This window comes from Cornus florida, unplaced genomic scaffold (assembly GCF_030987335.1).
Source record: "Cornus florida cultivar Cherokee Brave unplaced genomic scaffold, ASM3098733v1 CherokeeBrave_3.0.0_Hap2_Chr05, whole genome shotgun sequence".
Taxonomy (NCBI): Eukaryota; Viridiplantae; Streptophyta; class Magnoliopsida; order Cornales; family Cornaceae; genus Cornus; species Cornus florida.
The window spans coordinates 99,340,499-99,357,193 of NW_026775575.1; positions in this window are offsets into that span (position 1 = coordinate 99,340,499).

Below are 16,695 nucleotides of genomic sequence, written 5' to 3' on the forward strand. Positions count from 1 at the left end.
GTCGAGGTCCGGAGTGGTCAAGGTCGTATCGATAACTGAGAAAAAGTAGCCGTTTTGTGACCGTTGGGAAAGTGACTAGTCGATGTGGGGACAGAAACGGCTATATAATAATAACCTTATCAGGATCCCAGTGACATTAACAGTGGGTCCATTATAGCAACCCAAATTATGCAAGGGTATTTTAACTTTATTTTTTTTTTAATAATGCGAAAGGTTTTATAGAATTTGATGAATGCGTTAAAAGAAAATCTCACGGTCTTCACATTCAGACTTTCTGATTTGAAATGAATGTACTATTATGGATGTACAACGATATTTTTTGAGGTTTGTTAAAAAGTCACAAAGATAAAATTTATTTAATTTTTTGAACAAAAATACCTTTAAAATTCTGAAAATGGACAAAAACACCCTACATGATAAATTAATCAAATTATTCGTTTACCGTTTAAAACTTTTTTTAATTTACAATTCAATAAATTGGATCTACCAACAATTTATGCATAAAAAAAAAAAAAAAAAAAATTAGTAAAAATGGGCAGTCTCTTCTATCTCAATACCTAGTACTCTCTCTTTCTCTCTCTCTCAATGGACCAAACAGCAGCGGTCTCTCTCGATGGACCAGACAGCGGCGACGATGGTCTGGACAACGGACACTGCCACCGCCCTCTTTCTTTTTCTCTCTCCCTCTATATATATATATAGAATAATGCTATCGCAATAGCACCAACGATCTCTCGCATATAGCCACACGATATGTTTCCTTAGGGATTTGGAAGAAAAGTGAAGACAAATGCTGGTCTCACCATCCCAAATTTTGTTGGCTATTTTTCTCTCTCTCACCCTGCTCTGTCTCTCTCTCTCTCAGTTTGCAGATGCAAAAGTCCCTTTTTTCCTAGCCCAAAAAAGCATCTTCTCTCTCTACTCACTGGCCTCTTTCTCTCTCTTCCTTCATCTTCCCCTTCTTCCCAACCCAAAAAAACTTCTTCTTTCTCTACTCACCGGCAGGCGGCAGTGAGCTCGGCTATTCACTGCAGTTTGATTCCAGCGATGGCCGTGATGTTTTTTTTTTTTTTTTTTTTTTTCAGAAATCCTGCACCAATACTGTACTTACATATATATATATATAGAAAATTGATGGGTAAAAATTAAAAAACTGAAAATAAAAATCGGTGGTGATGGATTTCCAGTTATTCGGATCAGGTTTTGGGTTTTGTTTTTTTGATTCAGAGATGGTGAGATTAGCCTTGAAAATTTGGGATATGATGGAAGAGTTGGAGAACTGAGATGGGTAGGAGAGAGAAAGTGAGGAGAAGGACGGCGGCTTGTGCACGCCGGCGATTGACAGAACAGCGGGCAAGATGGGTTGTAGATGAAAGTCGGCAGTGGTCGGATGTGGTTGAATCGCAGTGGGGTCTTGTTGAGTTTTAATTAAATTAATTCATGTAAAATCAAGAATACATTAATTAATTAAAGAGTAATTTAAACTCGTACCTTATTGATGATTAACGCACATATACCTTTAGAATATTTATGTAATCCTCTGTGAGTTCCTGCAAAACAATAGAGCGCTTTACCCCTTCTGAGAGTTATCGATATGATAGGTCTGAATAAAGGTTTTAAAACCCTTATATATAACAACAACAAGGGGACGGCTTCTCTACAAACAAGCATACCTAAGTCTCCCTTCCTATCATGGAAACTTAAATATTAAGGGTTAGAATTAAATCACGCTAAATAAGTTAGAAAACCACAATCCAACGGTATAAAACCATACTCCCAATTAGACCACCAAATTGGAAAGTACAACCCAATCCATCAAGTATCAATAATTACATTGCAATCCTACTTTAGAAAACGTAGTGCATAGGACCATAAAATAATTTTTATTATTTAAATATATATATATATAAATTCCAACAATCTCCCACTTGATCCATGCACTCTAAGTTTTATAAAATGACACTATGGATTGCAACACACTCTATAAAAGTCGAGTGGCCACTCATTTTTTATTTAGAAAACACAATTATTGAAATTGATAGATTGAAACTTTAGAACACTCTCCTCCATAAATTTCCTCAATAATGGATCATGAATGCGTAGACAAGTAATATATTAGTCTAAACAGTTCCATGGTCTTAAAACCGAATCCATCTAGGATTCAAGCAAATATAGTGATTTTTACTGTATTTCATGAGATGTGCAAACTGCATGTGGTCTAAACGCACACCTCACTATCCGTCCTGCTTCATACCATTGCGGTACGTCACCTGAACATATTACAGCAAACCGCCAACCTTCTGTTCAGTGTGAGGGTTTACCGATATGGAGCCAATCCCATATATAGCCCAAGCTATCCTCATGGAGTCTGAAATACTCCCACAGGCAAACTTTAATATTTATGTTTGGATTTACTAATGTAGTGTCAATCTCATATCTAGTCCAAACAACCTCATGAGTGAAATACCACTCCCAGATAAATCTTATAGTTGGATTTACCGATATAATGTCAATATCATATCTAGCCCAAACAACCGTATAAGTGAAATATCACTCTCATACAACCTTTAATAATTATTTTGGACTTAACGATGTGGTGCCAATTTGTAACAACCCACTCTACCATAAAAATACACATAAGGCTTTAGGGTTAAAGGTTTTACACGTTAGAAAAATAAAATAGACAGAGAGAGAGGAAGAAGAAGGGTTGCTGACAAGGAGGAGGTCGGATCTGAAAAGGAGGACGTCGGAATTGGAAGAGATAATTAAAGCTTAAAGCGTCGGTTTCGTTTCGAAACCTTCAGGCGAGTTTTCTCTAACTTTCCTCTTAGAACTCATAAGGATTTCACCTTGAGTATATTTGTTTAAAAATTATGGTTAGATCGGAATAATTAAAAAGTATAAACTATTATATTTGATTTTTAGATTATTGGATTTTAATTGATATATATAGGTGTTATGTATATTTTAAAATCAATCTATAGGTGGATTTGTGACCCAAGAGAGTTAATTATGGTTTCTTTATTTTCTAGAATTGTTCTGGAATTTTTCTGATATTTTTAGGAATTTATTAGGATTTATTTTCCTATTATTTGTTAGGAAAATAATTATATATATATATATATATATATATACTAGGTAACTGGCGCATGTGGAGCGGCGGCACAATAAAGAATTGATCCAGTGCGGCGCGGTGTAGGATAATAGGGTGTATACGCCAATTAGGGCCATTTGATTAATTAAACTTATGTGAATTGATATGGTGCATCGCGGCGCATAAAACTTTGGTGCGCATGTGTATCTGGACCATAAAAGTGGTCTGGTCAACTATGGGATTATTTGGTGTATTGCAGACCATGAGAAGATGGTGCACTCGCTGATCTGGACCTTAGATCTATTATAGTTAATAGAAAATAATCTAGTGTGAGCGTGTTCATTTGCGCACTCATTTATGACCATTGGATGCGGCATAAAGGAAGTGATGGATTCAGTGTGGTGAGCTCACGGTAGCTGAAAGAGCTTAGCCAATACCAGCACACAAGGAGGCTTGAATCCAGCGCGTGCAAGTGCATAGTAAGCACGTGGGCGCGCGTGGGAAACTATGTTGGCCTAATTCGACACTAGAAATTAAAATGGTCATAACTTAGTCATTTTAAATCGAAATTGGGTCATTCTTGAGCTCAAATTCAAGGATTTTTCGTCTTCTTTCCAATGGTACCAATTTCATTATCAGATTCTTATCCTAATAAGAGATATTTACGTTTTAGTGAGACGGTGTCGAAAAACTATTTAAACCGGTATGGAGTATTTAAAGGAAACTATTTCTGACATATTTAGTTGTACTAATTTGTGTAAATATAATAAATTAATAATTTGTTATGGAAGGAAGTGTGTGTATATATATATATATATATATATATATATATATATATATATAATTATTTATATATGGATATATATAGTTTAATTTGTCTATGAGTTGTATGGAATGATGAATATATATATATATATATATATATATATATATATGTATGTATGTATGTATGTATATTGATTTTAAATAATCAAGGATTATTAAAGAAGGTGTTAAACACATATATACATTAAATAACATATGTGTAGGTATATATATATATAAATCATTTAAGATGATTAATATTATCATTCTTATTTGGCATATCTTAATAGGCTGGTTGTTAAATTAATGATATGCGTATAATATGCATGTGATGGCTATGTATGATTTAGCGTATTGTTAATTTTAAAGTTAATTCATGGTTAAAGTGTGGGCATGGATGAATTGTCAAATGATTAAATATATTACCTAAATATTTGTATGAATAGAATACATATATGGAAAGCATGGATGAATTGCTAATTAAATGTATGAATAAATATACCTGTGGAGGCATGGTTGAATTGCCAATGTATAAATATACATACACGGAGGCATGGTTGAATTGCCAATGTATAAATAAATATACTTATGGAGGCATGGTTGAATTGCCAATATATAAATAAAAATATTTACAATGGCATGGTTGATTTGCCAAAGCATAATTACGTTGTTATGTGTTAGATGATTAAAATATCATCTATGGTTGTTGTATGTATGGATTGGATTAAAGTTAGATATTCTTAAATGAGAATAGTTTAGTACTTACTGGTTAGTGTATTATTTTACATTAATAAAATAATATTGGGGAAGACGTGGATGATTTGTCAAAACTTGAATTTTGGATATGTGATTTAAACAATTAAAATCATTATCGGGTTGGGATTAAATAGAGTATTTCTTTTATTATAATTTGTTGTTTAAATGATTAGACAACTGACTAGGATGGGATTAAGGTCAAAGGAGTTTTTATAAAATGAAATGGTAGATTGGTCTAGGTATGAATATTATTTTAATAATTATTTAATAGGTATGGAAATTTAATAAACCTATTAATGGATGTGATTAGTATAGTATATATAATTATATATAGACATGTATATCGTGCTTTATTAAAGTTAAAACTTTATTAGGTTTGGTTTTGATCCGAGATGATCTGCTTATTGGTTTTCAGAGGCCTGGTAGAGTGAACTTGCTCGTAGGGTTTAACCTACGATTTATTTTAAATTTAAAAATGGTATCAGAGCCTGACCCAGCCGGAAGTGTGCCGACGAGGACGTCGGGCCTCCAAGGGGGGTGGATTGTGATAACCTTGTGGGCGGGTGTGCCGTGGGAGGGTGCGAGAGACACTGTCAGGCTACTACACTGGCGAGCTACGGGTGCACAGTCCCACATCGCCTGGGTAGAGGAAAGGTGAAGTGCTTAGTGCTTATATGTAAGTGCATCATCTCCAATTGGTATGAGGCCTTTTGGGGTAAAGCCCAAGAGCAAAACCGTGCGGGCTCAGGCCCAAAGCGGACAATATCATACCATGTGGTAGAGTGGGTTGTTACACAATTTCACATCTAACCCAAACAACCTCATGAGTGAAATACCACTCTCAAGCAAACATAATAACACGTGCATAAATCATATATATCATAATAATAATAATGTATCATAACTTTATTTTGGATGTAAATAACTGTCACCATATGGTATAAACTGGAGGAAAATAACTGTCACCGTGACATAAAGAAACTAACTGCAATGTAGCATATATAAAAGAAATACCAGACATCATAACATAATGACTCTCGAACACCTATCTGAATCACGTGTTCTTTAAATACTTTATTATCTTCAACTGAAGACTTTAGTGAGAGGATTTGCAACAATCTTTCTATAACCATATAGGAAAATCTAAATAGTACTTAAACCTTAACCTTTTCACACTTGAAAATGTACTTTATGTTAATGGGCTTACTACGCTTGGTCACCCTTAAATTGTTTCCATATACTTAATTAATATAAGCCATTAGAGAAAGTCCAAGTATTCCTGTAGCGTGATCTCTATGGATCCTAATGCCAAGGACATACTTCGCATACTCATGTCCTCATGTCAAAACTTTACATAAAATTCTTAATATCATGTATCACATGAATGTCATTGCTACCTTGCAAAATATCATAAACATATAGGACAAGGAAAACAAAATGACTCCCACTGAACTTGAGGTATATGCATTTATCTATAACATTCTCTTTGAACCTATATTAATAACCACTATATTAAAATTTGGATACCACTGGTGTAACACTTACTTAAGCCATAAATGAGTGATAATGAAAGAATGACTCTTAAAGAGTCCTTTAATGAAATTGGAGAAAAATCTCAAAGAAATCAACATTTCACTTTCGCTTAAGCACTTGGCCATTAATTTTGTCTTATATCCATCAAACACTTTAAAACACCAACTATAGTATACTTCCAAGCTCTAGAAGATCTCCTAAGCTAAACAGGCTTAGGAACTAGATTTGAAACTGAAAGAAAGGTCTGCAAAGGAGAAATAACTGAAAGAGTGGGATATGAGCTTTAACTGAAACCACTAAAAAAAGTGGAATGAAGCCTGGAATAAATAGAATAGATACTGAAAGTTGCTTCTCTGTAAAAAAGAAACTACAGTATTCTAAACTCCCACTAGATTCGCCACTCTCATCAAATTTGTATGATATATATCAATAATCTCCATAGGTTTACAGGACAGTAAAATCTCGAATCCTTTAATCTTTCAAGATACCCAATAAAATAATCATTAATGGTGTGAGTATCAAGCTCCTTGATATCTGCATTATATAATTCTGTCTCTATAAGACATCACTACACTTTCTATTTTCTGCAACTTTATTCTGTTCAGGAAAACTAGGAGTGGTGTACTGTTGCACAATGCACTGCTCTTAAAGTATGTACTGAAAGTACTACGATTTACACCCTTCTTACTATTCTCCTATTAAAACTCACCACCTTAGTCCGATCTTAAAACCATAATCTTTATACCAACTACTTTCAACTTTAATCTAGTAGATTTTACATACATCAAGTATTTCGGACTTTTAGTGGATTAAGTACACAATCATACCTTGAGAACCCATCAATGAAAATAATGAAATACATTTGCCGTAAACGAGCTACAATAAGAAATGAACCACAAATGTCGGTATAAATATAATCCAAACGACCAAATGATTGATTAGCTTCGTTTCTTAGCACCTGTCATTTGACACAACCAACGCATAAAATTTGTAACCCAATAATCTCATCATTGACCAAGTGTTCAAGTCTGAGAGACATTTTCTAATATCCTGTGGATAACATAGATGAATCATATCTAACCAAAACACGATTTTATTTGGACGGTATCGAGTCTATTAAAAAACAAGAAGCAAATAGGATCACATCCGGATCCAATTACCATGTCTATACCTGTACTTTTACAAGTTTGACACAAATATTAATATGGCAATTTTCTTTCATGCTTTGTTTTTCTTTTCACCACAATAACTTTTTCTTTTGATATCATTTTATTTCTATAGAACCAACATTTATCATTCCATGATCAATGTTTTTTCACGTATTATTCTGGCTTTCTTTCTTCTTTTTATACACTTTCTTGCCGCCTAGTTTCTTCTTGGAACTATTCTTGCTATCACCGTAAGATAAGCTAACTCAGTTTTAACACCCTTGAGTCGTTCCCCTTCAATTACACAAAGTGCTAACAATTGGTTAATGCTACATTTAACTTCTTGTGAATTATAATTCACCTTGAAAAGCTGAAAACCTAAATAGAGAATAGATTACCAAGTGGACATATAACTTATCATCAAATATGATTCCCTATTACCTCAGATCATTAACCAACTTGCACATTTTATAGATATACTCCCTCACTAAACCATTGACATCATATATGACTAACATAAACCATGTCAGATAATAGTATTGTAGTTGCTTCTTAATATCCATTAACTATTTCTTGATCAAATCAAGAAGTTCCTTGGCAGTATCAAAACCAGAATACCACCATAAATAATATCACCAATAGAAGCATAAATTAATCTAATGGCATGGTAGTACCTTTAGTCCACTTAAAAATGAAAGAATTTTTCTACCTAAGAAGACTCCGTACTGGGCATATGGGTTTCTTCCTCAAAAAACATAGACTCATGGTCTAAGAAACCCAATATAATATCAAAAACTTGCCTTCTAGGCAATATAATTTTAACCATTCAATGGTTCAATCCTTATGAGTTATCTTTAAAATTGCGGAAGCGTCTGTAACCTGAATAAATGTTATATTAAATAACACCACATAAACAACATATAAAATAATATGTCGTAACTTTAGGAATTATTACTTTAATTTGTGCTTGGAGTTTTAAACCGAATTTCTCAGAGTGTTTTACTATGTGCAAAACTGTTCAGCCTGCAGGAACAGATAAAATACCATCTAAAAATCACCTTTTGGCAGAATTTTAGATTTTACTTTACCTCCCAAACCTGCGATAAAGTCTCACATAGACCTATCCGATTACACTTAAATTATTGCTAAATACTTCCGCTACCTTTTAGCAAGAAGGTTATTTAGTTATCCAAGCACTCTCAAATATTTTACTCACTTATCCCACACTAAGACATTGATCATCTTTTGGCAGAACAAACGCCCTTATGTAAGTAAGTGCACTGTAAGACCTCAATAAGACCAATGCCTTAAAATTTTAATAGAATAATAACCTCCATGAGAATGTCACCTTTTGGCAGGCATCACCCACTTTAGCTATTACCTTTGAAACGGTCACTATACTGGTCTTCCTAAACCCCAAGGAAGACTTATACTGCAGAAGTTCCATTTATTTAAGTTCAACAACTTCTTTATAATGCACATAAACTAAACCCAAATATTATGGAACACTTGATTTCACTGTAATATAAATGGCTTTAATACAAATAAAATAAAGCCTCCCCATACATCTTAAGAAATTACAGTGGACAATCTAATAATAACATGCACATCAATCAAGATTTAAAATCTCAATTCTTTATATACTTTAATTAAAAAATAATAATGAACACTTGATGCATGTATTATATATCCAATAACACTTTAAAGCCCTTGAATCTTTAAACCAATTAGGTTAATACTATTTGCTTATGGCACGCAAGTCCCATAGGTTTTCAACCTAAAATTAAATAAGTATTATGAATTATTTAATAAAAGTATTGGACATAAGGCGTGACTAGACTGGTACGCAGCTTCACGGTCTTGTATATGTATATATTACATGAAATAGTTTATCCATACATAATATATAATTCAAAAGAAATTCTTTTAAATCACTAAATGAATTAATATAATAAAGGATAAACCTTCAATTCCCTTAATGGAGTCATGTACCAGAGATTTGTGTTATATATATACAAAGTCTGCACTTTTAAATAACCAAACCATTTACCCCCGTATTTACTTTTCTATGTCATATATTTATATATATATTTTAGAACAAAGTATAATACGGTAATATGCATTTTTGTATGATCATGTCAACTGGGTCAAAGTTAAACAATATCGATGCTCCAGCATATAGATTGAATATTATATAAATTATATATTATTCAAATATTCAATCAAACTTCAAATTTGACATCTTATCAAACAGTGTATCTATATACTACATGCAATCATAGAACTATTTTAAAGGTCATTAATTAGCCCATGAGTTTGACACTACAAAATAAATTACTTAGGCAGAAAAATAACACCGAGTTTCAAGAAAAGGTAAATCATTCACATTCTTGCATAACTGGTAGTGATAGAGATTTTAGTGCAACCAGGTACCGTAAAACATAAGCAGAATTTTAATATATATATAGCCTCAAATGCAAATAGGTCAGCATTTGTTTCAACAAGAACCTAACCCCTTCTTCTGTGAAAATCTTTTAAAATTTCCAATGTGAATTCTATGTTAGATATATATATATATATATATATATATATATATATATTTTAAATAGAAAGATCTCCTAAGCAAAATAGTTGTGTGCGCTCTTACAACTCTATATTATATATAAGAATTCGATCTCCCACTAAACATATACATATATACATGTGCCGATTGAAATAAAATTAACATGTATATATATATTGTATATATAGGACGTCTTATATTTTAGGGTTGGATATTTGGAACTGATGTTTGGGTTGCCGACTTCGTTACTGCTGACAGGTAAAACAGGCTTAAATAAGATCATGGAACTTATCTAGGACGACGCGAAGGTCATTAAGAAGCATCAGGTGCAGAAATTTCAAATCCACCCATATATATATATATATTCAATTTCTTCGTCTTGATTTCTACAACAAAAAACCCTAATCTGGCTCTGATACCAATTGTTGGGTTTTAATTAAATTAATTCATATAGAAATCAAGAATGCATTAATTAATTAAAGAGTAATTTAGACTCGTACCTGATTGATGATTAACGCACATATACTTTTAGAATATTTATGTAATCCTCTGTGAGTTCCTGCAAAACAGTAAAGCGCTTTACCCCCTTCTGAGCGTTGTCAATACGATAGGTCTGAATAAAAGTTTTAAACCTTTATATATAACAACAACAGGGGGGAGACGGCTTCTCTACAAACAAGCATACCTAAGTCTCCCTTCCTATCATGGAAACTTAGATATTAATGGTTAGAATTAAATCACACCAAATAAGTTAGAAAACCACAATCCAACGGTATAAAACCATACTCCCAATTAGACCACCAAATTGGAAAGTACAACCCAATCCATCAAGTATTAATAATTACATTGCAATCCTACTTTAGAAAACGTACTGCATATGACCATAAAATAATTTTTATTATTTAAATATATATATATATATTCCAACAATTGTTGGGTTTTAATTAAATTAATTCATGTAAAAATTAAGAATACATTAATTAATTAAAGAGTAATTTAGACTCGTACCTGATTGATGATTAACGCACATATACCTTTAGAATATTTATGTAATCCTCTGTGAGTTCCTGCAAAACAGTAGAGCGTTTTACCCCCTTCTGAGAGTTGTCGATACGATAGGTCTGAATAAGGGTTTTAAAATCCTTATATATAACAACAACATGGGAGGACGGCTTCTCTATAAACAAGTACATCTAAGTCTCCCTTCCTATCATGGAAACTTAGATATCAATGGTTAGAAATAAATCAAACCAAATAAGTTGGTAAACCACAATCCAACGGTATAAAACCATACTCCAAATTAGACCACCAAATTGGAAAGTGAAACCCAATCCATCAAGTATCAATAATCACATTACAATCCTACTTTAGAAAACGTAGTGCATAGGACCATAAAATAATTTTAATTATTTAAATATATATATATAAATTCCAACAATCTCCCGCTTGGTCCATGCACTCTAAGTTTTATAAAATGACAATATGGATTGCGACACACTTTAAAAAAGACGAGTGGCCACTCAATTTGTTTTTATAAAAAAATACAATTATCGAAATAGATGGATTGATACTTTAGAACACTCTCCTCCATAAACTTTCTCAATAGTGGATCATAAATGCGTAGACAAGTAATATATTAGTCTAAACAGTTCCATGATCTCAAAACCGATTCCATCTACGATTCAAGCAAATATAATGGTTTTTACTGAATTTCATGAAATGTCCAAACTGTATGTGGTCTAAACGCACACCTCACTATCCGTCATGCTTCATACCATCGCAGTATGTCACCTGAACATATTACAACAAACCGCCAACCTTCTGTTCAGTGTGAGGGTTTACCGATATGGAGCCAATCCCATATCTAGCCCAAGCTATCATCATGGAGTGTGAAAAAACTCCCACAGGCAAACTTTAATATTTATGTTTGGATTTACTAATGTGATGTCAATCTCACATCTAGTCTAAACAATCTCATGAGTGTATTACCACTCTTAGACAAATCTTATGTTTGGATTTACCGATACGGTGTCAATCTCATATCTAGCCCAAACAACTGCATGAGTGAAATATCACACCCAGATAATATTTAATAATTATTTTTCATGTACCGATGTGATGCCAATTTCACATCTAACCCAAACAACCTCATGAGTAAAATACCACTCCCAGGCAAATATAATAGCACGTGTATAAATCATATATATAAAGGTAATAATAATTTTGCATAATAACTTTATTTTGGATGCAAATAACTGTCACCATAAGGTGTAAACTGGAGAAAAAATAACTGTCACCACAAGGCGTAAAGAGACTAACTGTAATGTAGCATATACAAAAGAAATACCAGACATCATATCATAATGACTCTCGAACACCTATCCGAATCACGTGCTCTTTAAAAACTTTATTATCTTCGGCTGAGGACTTTAGTACAATGATTTGCAACAATCTTTCTGTAACCATATAGGAAAATCTTAATGACACTTAAACCTTAACCTTCTCAAGCTTGAAAATGTACTTTATGTCAATAGGCTTATTATGCTTGATCACCCTTAAATTGTTTCCATATACTTAATTAATATAAGCCTTTAGAGAAAGTCCAAGTATTCCAGTAACATGATCTTTATGGATTCTAATGCTAAGGACATACTTTGCATACCCATATCCTTCATGTCAAAAACTGTACATAAAATTCTTAATATCATATATCAAATGAATGTCATTGTTATCTTGCAAAATATCATCAACATATAGGACAAGAAAATAAAATTACTCCCACTGAACTTGAGGTATATACATTTATCCATAATATTCTCTTTGAACCTACAATTAGTAACCACTGTATCAAAATTTGGATACCATTGCTGTATAACTTGCTCAAGCCATAAATGAGTGATAATGAAATAATGACTCTTAAAGATTCCTTTAATGAAACTGGAGAAAAATTCAAAAAAATCAACACTTAACTTTTGCTTAAGCACTTAGCCATCAATTTTGTCTTATATCCATCATACACCTCAAAAACACCAACTATAACACACTTCCAAGCTCTAGAAGTTCTCATAAGCTAAAAAAGGAACTAGATTGGAAACTAATAGAAAGGTCTGTAAAGGAGAAATAACTGAAAGAGCGGGAATATGAGCTTTAACTGAAACCACTAAAGAAAGTAGAATGAAGTTTGGAATAAATAGAATAGATGCTGAAAATGCTTTTCTACAAAAAGAAACTAAAATATCTTAAACTCCCACTGGATTTACCACTCTCATTAAATTTGTATGATATATATCAATAATCTCCATAGCATTAGAAACCTTCAATCCTTTAATATTTCAGGATGCCCAATGTGATATCTGGAGTTCCCGGAGGTCGAGATTGATCATTTCCGAGAGGAATAGGCTTGACTTTGACTTTTTTGATGACGTCTTCTCCGAGTATAAACCAGAGGCTCAATATTGGGAACTTTTGTGCCCGATTGTAGTGATTCTTCCCCTGTTTCAGTAATGTTTGGCCCTATATGACTAGGATTCCCCTAATTGTTTTCATTGGTTTTATCACATTGTTCCTGACTTTGATTTTCGGGAATAACAATAGAATGAGGTGAAGTAGTCAAAATCACATTTGGTAAAGGAGTAGGAAATAAAATTTTCCCCCTGAAGAAATTTTTTGTGAAAATAGGATTTATTTTCAAAGAAAGAGACATCCATACTCACATAAAATTTTCTTGTTTTCATTGGTTTTATCACATTGTTCCTGACTTTGAATTTCGGGAATAACAATAGGATGAGGTGAAGTAGTCAAAATCACATTTGGTAAAGGAGTAGGAAATAAAATTTTCCCCCTGAAGAGAATTTTTGTGAAAATAGGATTTATTTTCAAAGAAAGAGACATCCATACTCATATAAAATTTTCTTGTTTGGGGATTATAGCACTTATATCCCTTTTGATTAGAAGCATACCCTATGAAAACACAATTTTCAGCTCGAGGATCAAGTTTGGACCGAGTATTATTGGGTATATGAATAAAAGCTATGCAGCCAAAAACCTTTAGAGGTAAATCCGAGTATATCCTTGTTAACGGAAATTTTTTTTTGAAACATTCTAATGGCGTGCTATATTTTAAAATACGTGTAGGCATTCTGTTAATCAAATACGAAGCTGTTAAAATAGCTTCCCCCAAAAAAATATTTTGGAACATTCATTGAAAACATTATAGCATGAGCCATTTAAAGTAAATGTTTATTTTTTCTTTCAACAATTCCGTTTTAAACTGATGATGGATACCCTTTTCTTTCAAAAAACTCCCCAAAATTTCATTAAAATACTCGGTTCCATTATCGGTGTGAAAAAATGCTAATTTTTGCTTGAAACTAAGTTTCAACCATTGTGTAAAAATTCTTAAAATTTTTTTCAACCTCAGACTTTTCATTCATCAAATAAACCCAACATAAACGGCTATGATCATCTATAAAAGTAACAAACCATTTTTTCTTAGAGATAGTAGTGACTCTTGAAGGTTCCCAAAATCACTATGTATTAAATAAAATGGTTTTGAAGAAGTATAAGGTTTTGGCAAATAAGTAATACGATGACTCTTTGATAAGCAACAACTTTCACAATAGAACGATGAACAATCTAAACCTTTAAATAAAGTAGGAAACAAATGTTTAAGATATGGAAAGTTAGGATGTCCGCCAAAACATTATTTGTTTATAAACAGAGTTAGAACTAACACTACTAAGGCCCTGAGCCTTTTTATTACTAGAGAAGTCACCATCAAAGTAGTAAAGTCCATCTATTATCTTAGCACTGCTAATCTTCTTCCGAGACCTCCGGTCCTGAAATTCACTGTAAGAATCACAGAAAATTACACGACAATTAGATTTTTTGGTTAGTTTACTAACAGACAAAAGGTTACAGGTTAGTTTAGGGACATGGAGAACAGATTTAAGATCTATATTCTTGGATAATTTTATCAAACCTTTTCCTGCAATAGGTGAGAAAATACTATCTGCAATTCTAATTTTTTTTAAGGCCAGAACATGCTAAGTAAGTGCTAAAAAGATTGGAAAGGCTAGTCATGATCAGAGGCTCTAGAATCGATGATCCATGGAGCAGAATTTAAACAAGAAGAAAGGGCATTAAGTGCACTACCTGTTTGGGCAAGAGAAGCACTAGGAATACCAGATGAGGAATTAAATTTCAGCAGCTTCAGATGGATCAGCTTCAGGGACTTGTCTCAGCTTCATTGGCAGTAGGAACCGCACGCCTATTTCTGTCATCAGGCTTGCTACTCTCCCAATTCGCTGGTTTACCGTGGATTTTCCAGTAGTTCTCCCGAGTATGGCACAGTTTGTTGCAGAAGTCGCACCAGACCCGCGGCTTCTCTTCAGGTTTTCACTGAAAATTGACTGCTTTATTAGCAACAGTCTCGGAGAACTCTCAATAGGCCTGGTAGTCCTCTTCCCCAACATTATATGTCTGCGGCTCTCTTCTCTTCGAACCTCAGCAAACACCTCACCAATTGGAGTCCTGCCAATGATCTGTCCCCGTACTTCATCAAATTCCACGTTGAGCCTAGCAAGGAATTTGTAAATGGAGCCTCTATGGTCCGTTTGTAATGATTGGCATCATCAGTGGTCCATTCATAATCATTGAATAGATCCATGTCCTGCCAAAGGCGCTTCAATGAATTGAAATACTTGGTGACCGAGTCTTCTCCCTACCGAATCTCACCAAGTTTTAGAGTCAATTCGTAGACCTGAGACTGATTTCCCAAATCAGAGTACATCTGATTCACGTTGTCCCAGAGCTCCTTGTTTATGGAGTAACACATATAGTTGAAGCTAATATCCTCGTCCATGGAGTTCACGAGCCAAGTCATCGCCATTGAATTTTCTGCATCCCAAGTCACGTATGTTGGGTCCTCCGATGCTGGTGCCTTCTTGTCTCCTATCAGGTACCTGATCTTTCCATGCCCTTTGATGTACATCCGAACGGACTGGGACTACCGTAAATAATTGTCACCATTATGGCGAGTATTGGTGATCTGAACCAAGTGAGAATCGGTATTGCGGGCTTGGGTTGCAGGATTGGTTGGCTAGGTTGTGACAGGAGGGGTTGACACGGAAGAAACGTCAGACATGGCTGATCAACGAAGAAATTGTGCAGAAAAGAAACTAGGGTTTTTTGTTTTTTTTCCTTAGGGAGTCTCTGATACCATATAAAACTTGAAAATGATAGAAATATGGAATAAACCTTTTTTTTGTATTAGGTCACTATTCACAAGTTTACACGGGTTCTCTTTATAGGAGAGAGAATACAAGCACAAAATCAGAAAACTGATTACAATAGCTAGCTGGCCTAATTAATAATTTCATAATTTACAGCATTGACCAATATTCTATTTTTAGCAAATATCCTCCAAATATTATATTTAAAGGTAATAATATTTGGTAGTATTACTACTTATCAAAAAACATATATATATTTGGTAGTATTACTACCGAATCTTTCTTTTTCAACCGTAATCTCACTTGTCCTATCATGAGTGATTTTAGGTGGTACAAAGATGTATTCTATTCAGAGTCATGCTTAGAGATGATAGTAAAAAACCATTTTGGAAAGAAAAGTTTATTAATGGTTTACTCAATCTCTTCGCCCACAAAATTAGAGAAACCTTAAGTTAAACCACAGGTGTCATGGATTATGATAACCTTACTTATGGTAATATTATTAGCCTAATCTAGAAAGAAGGATTAAGAATGTGAAGATTACTTATGGTAATATTATTAGCC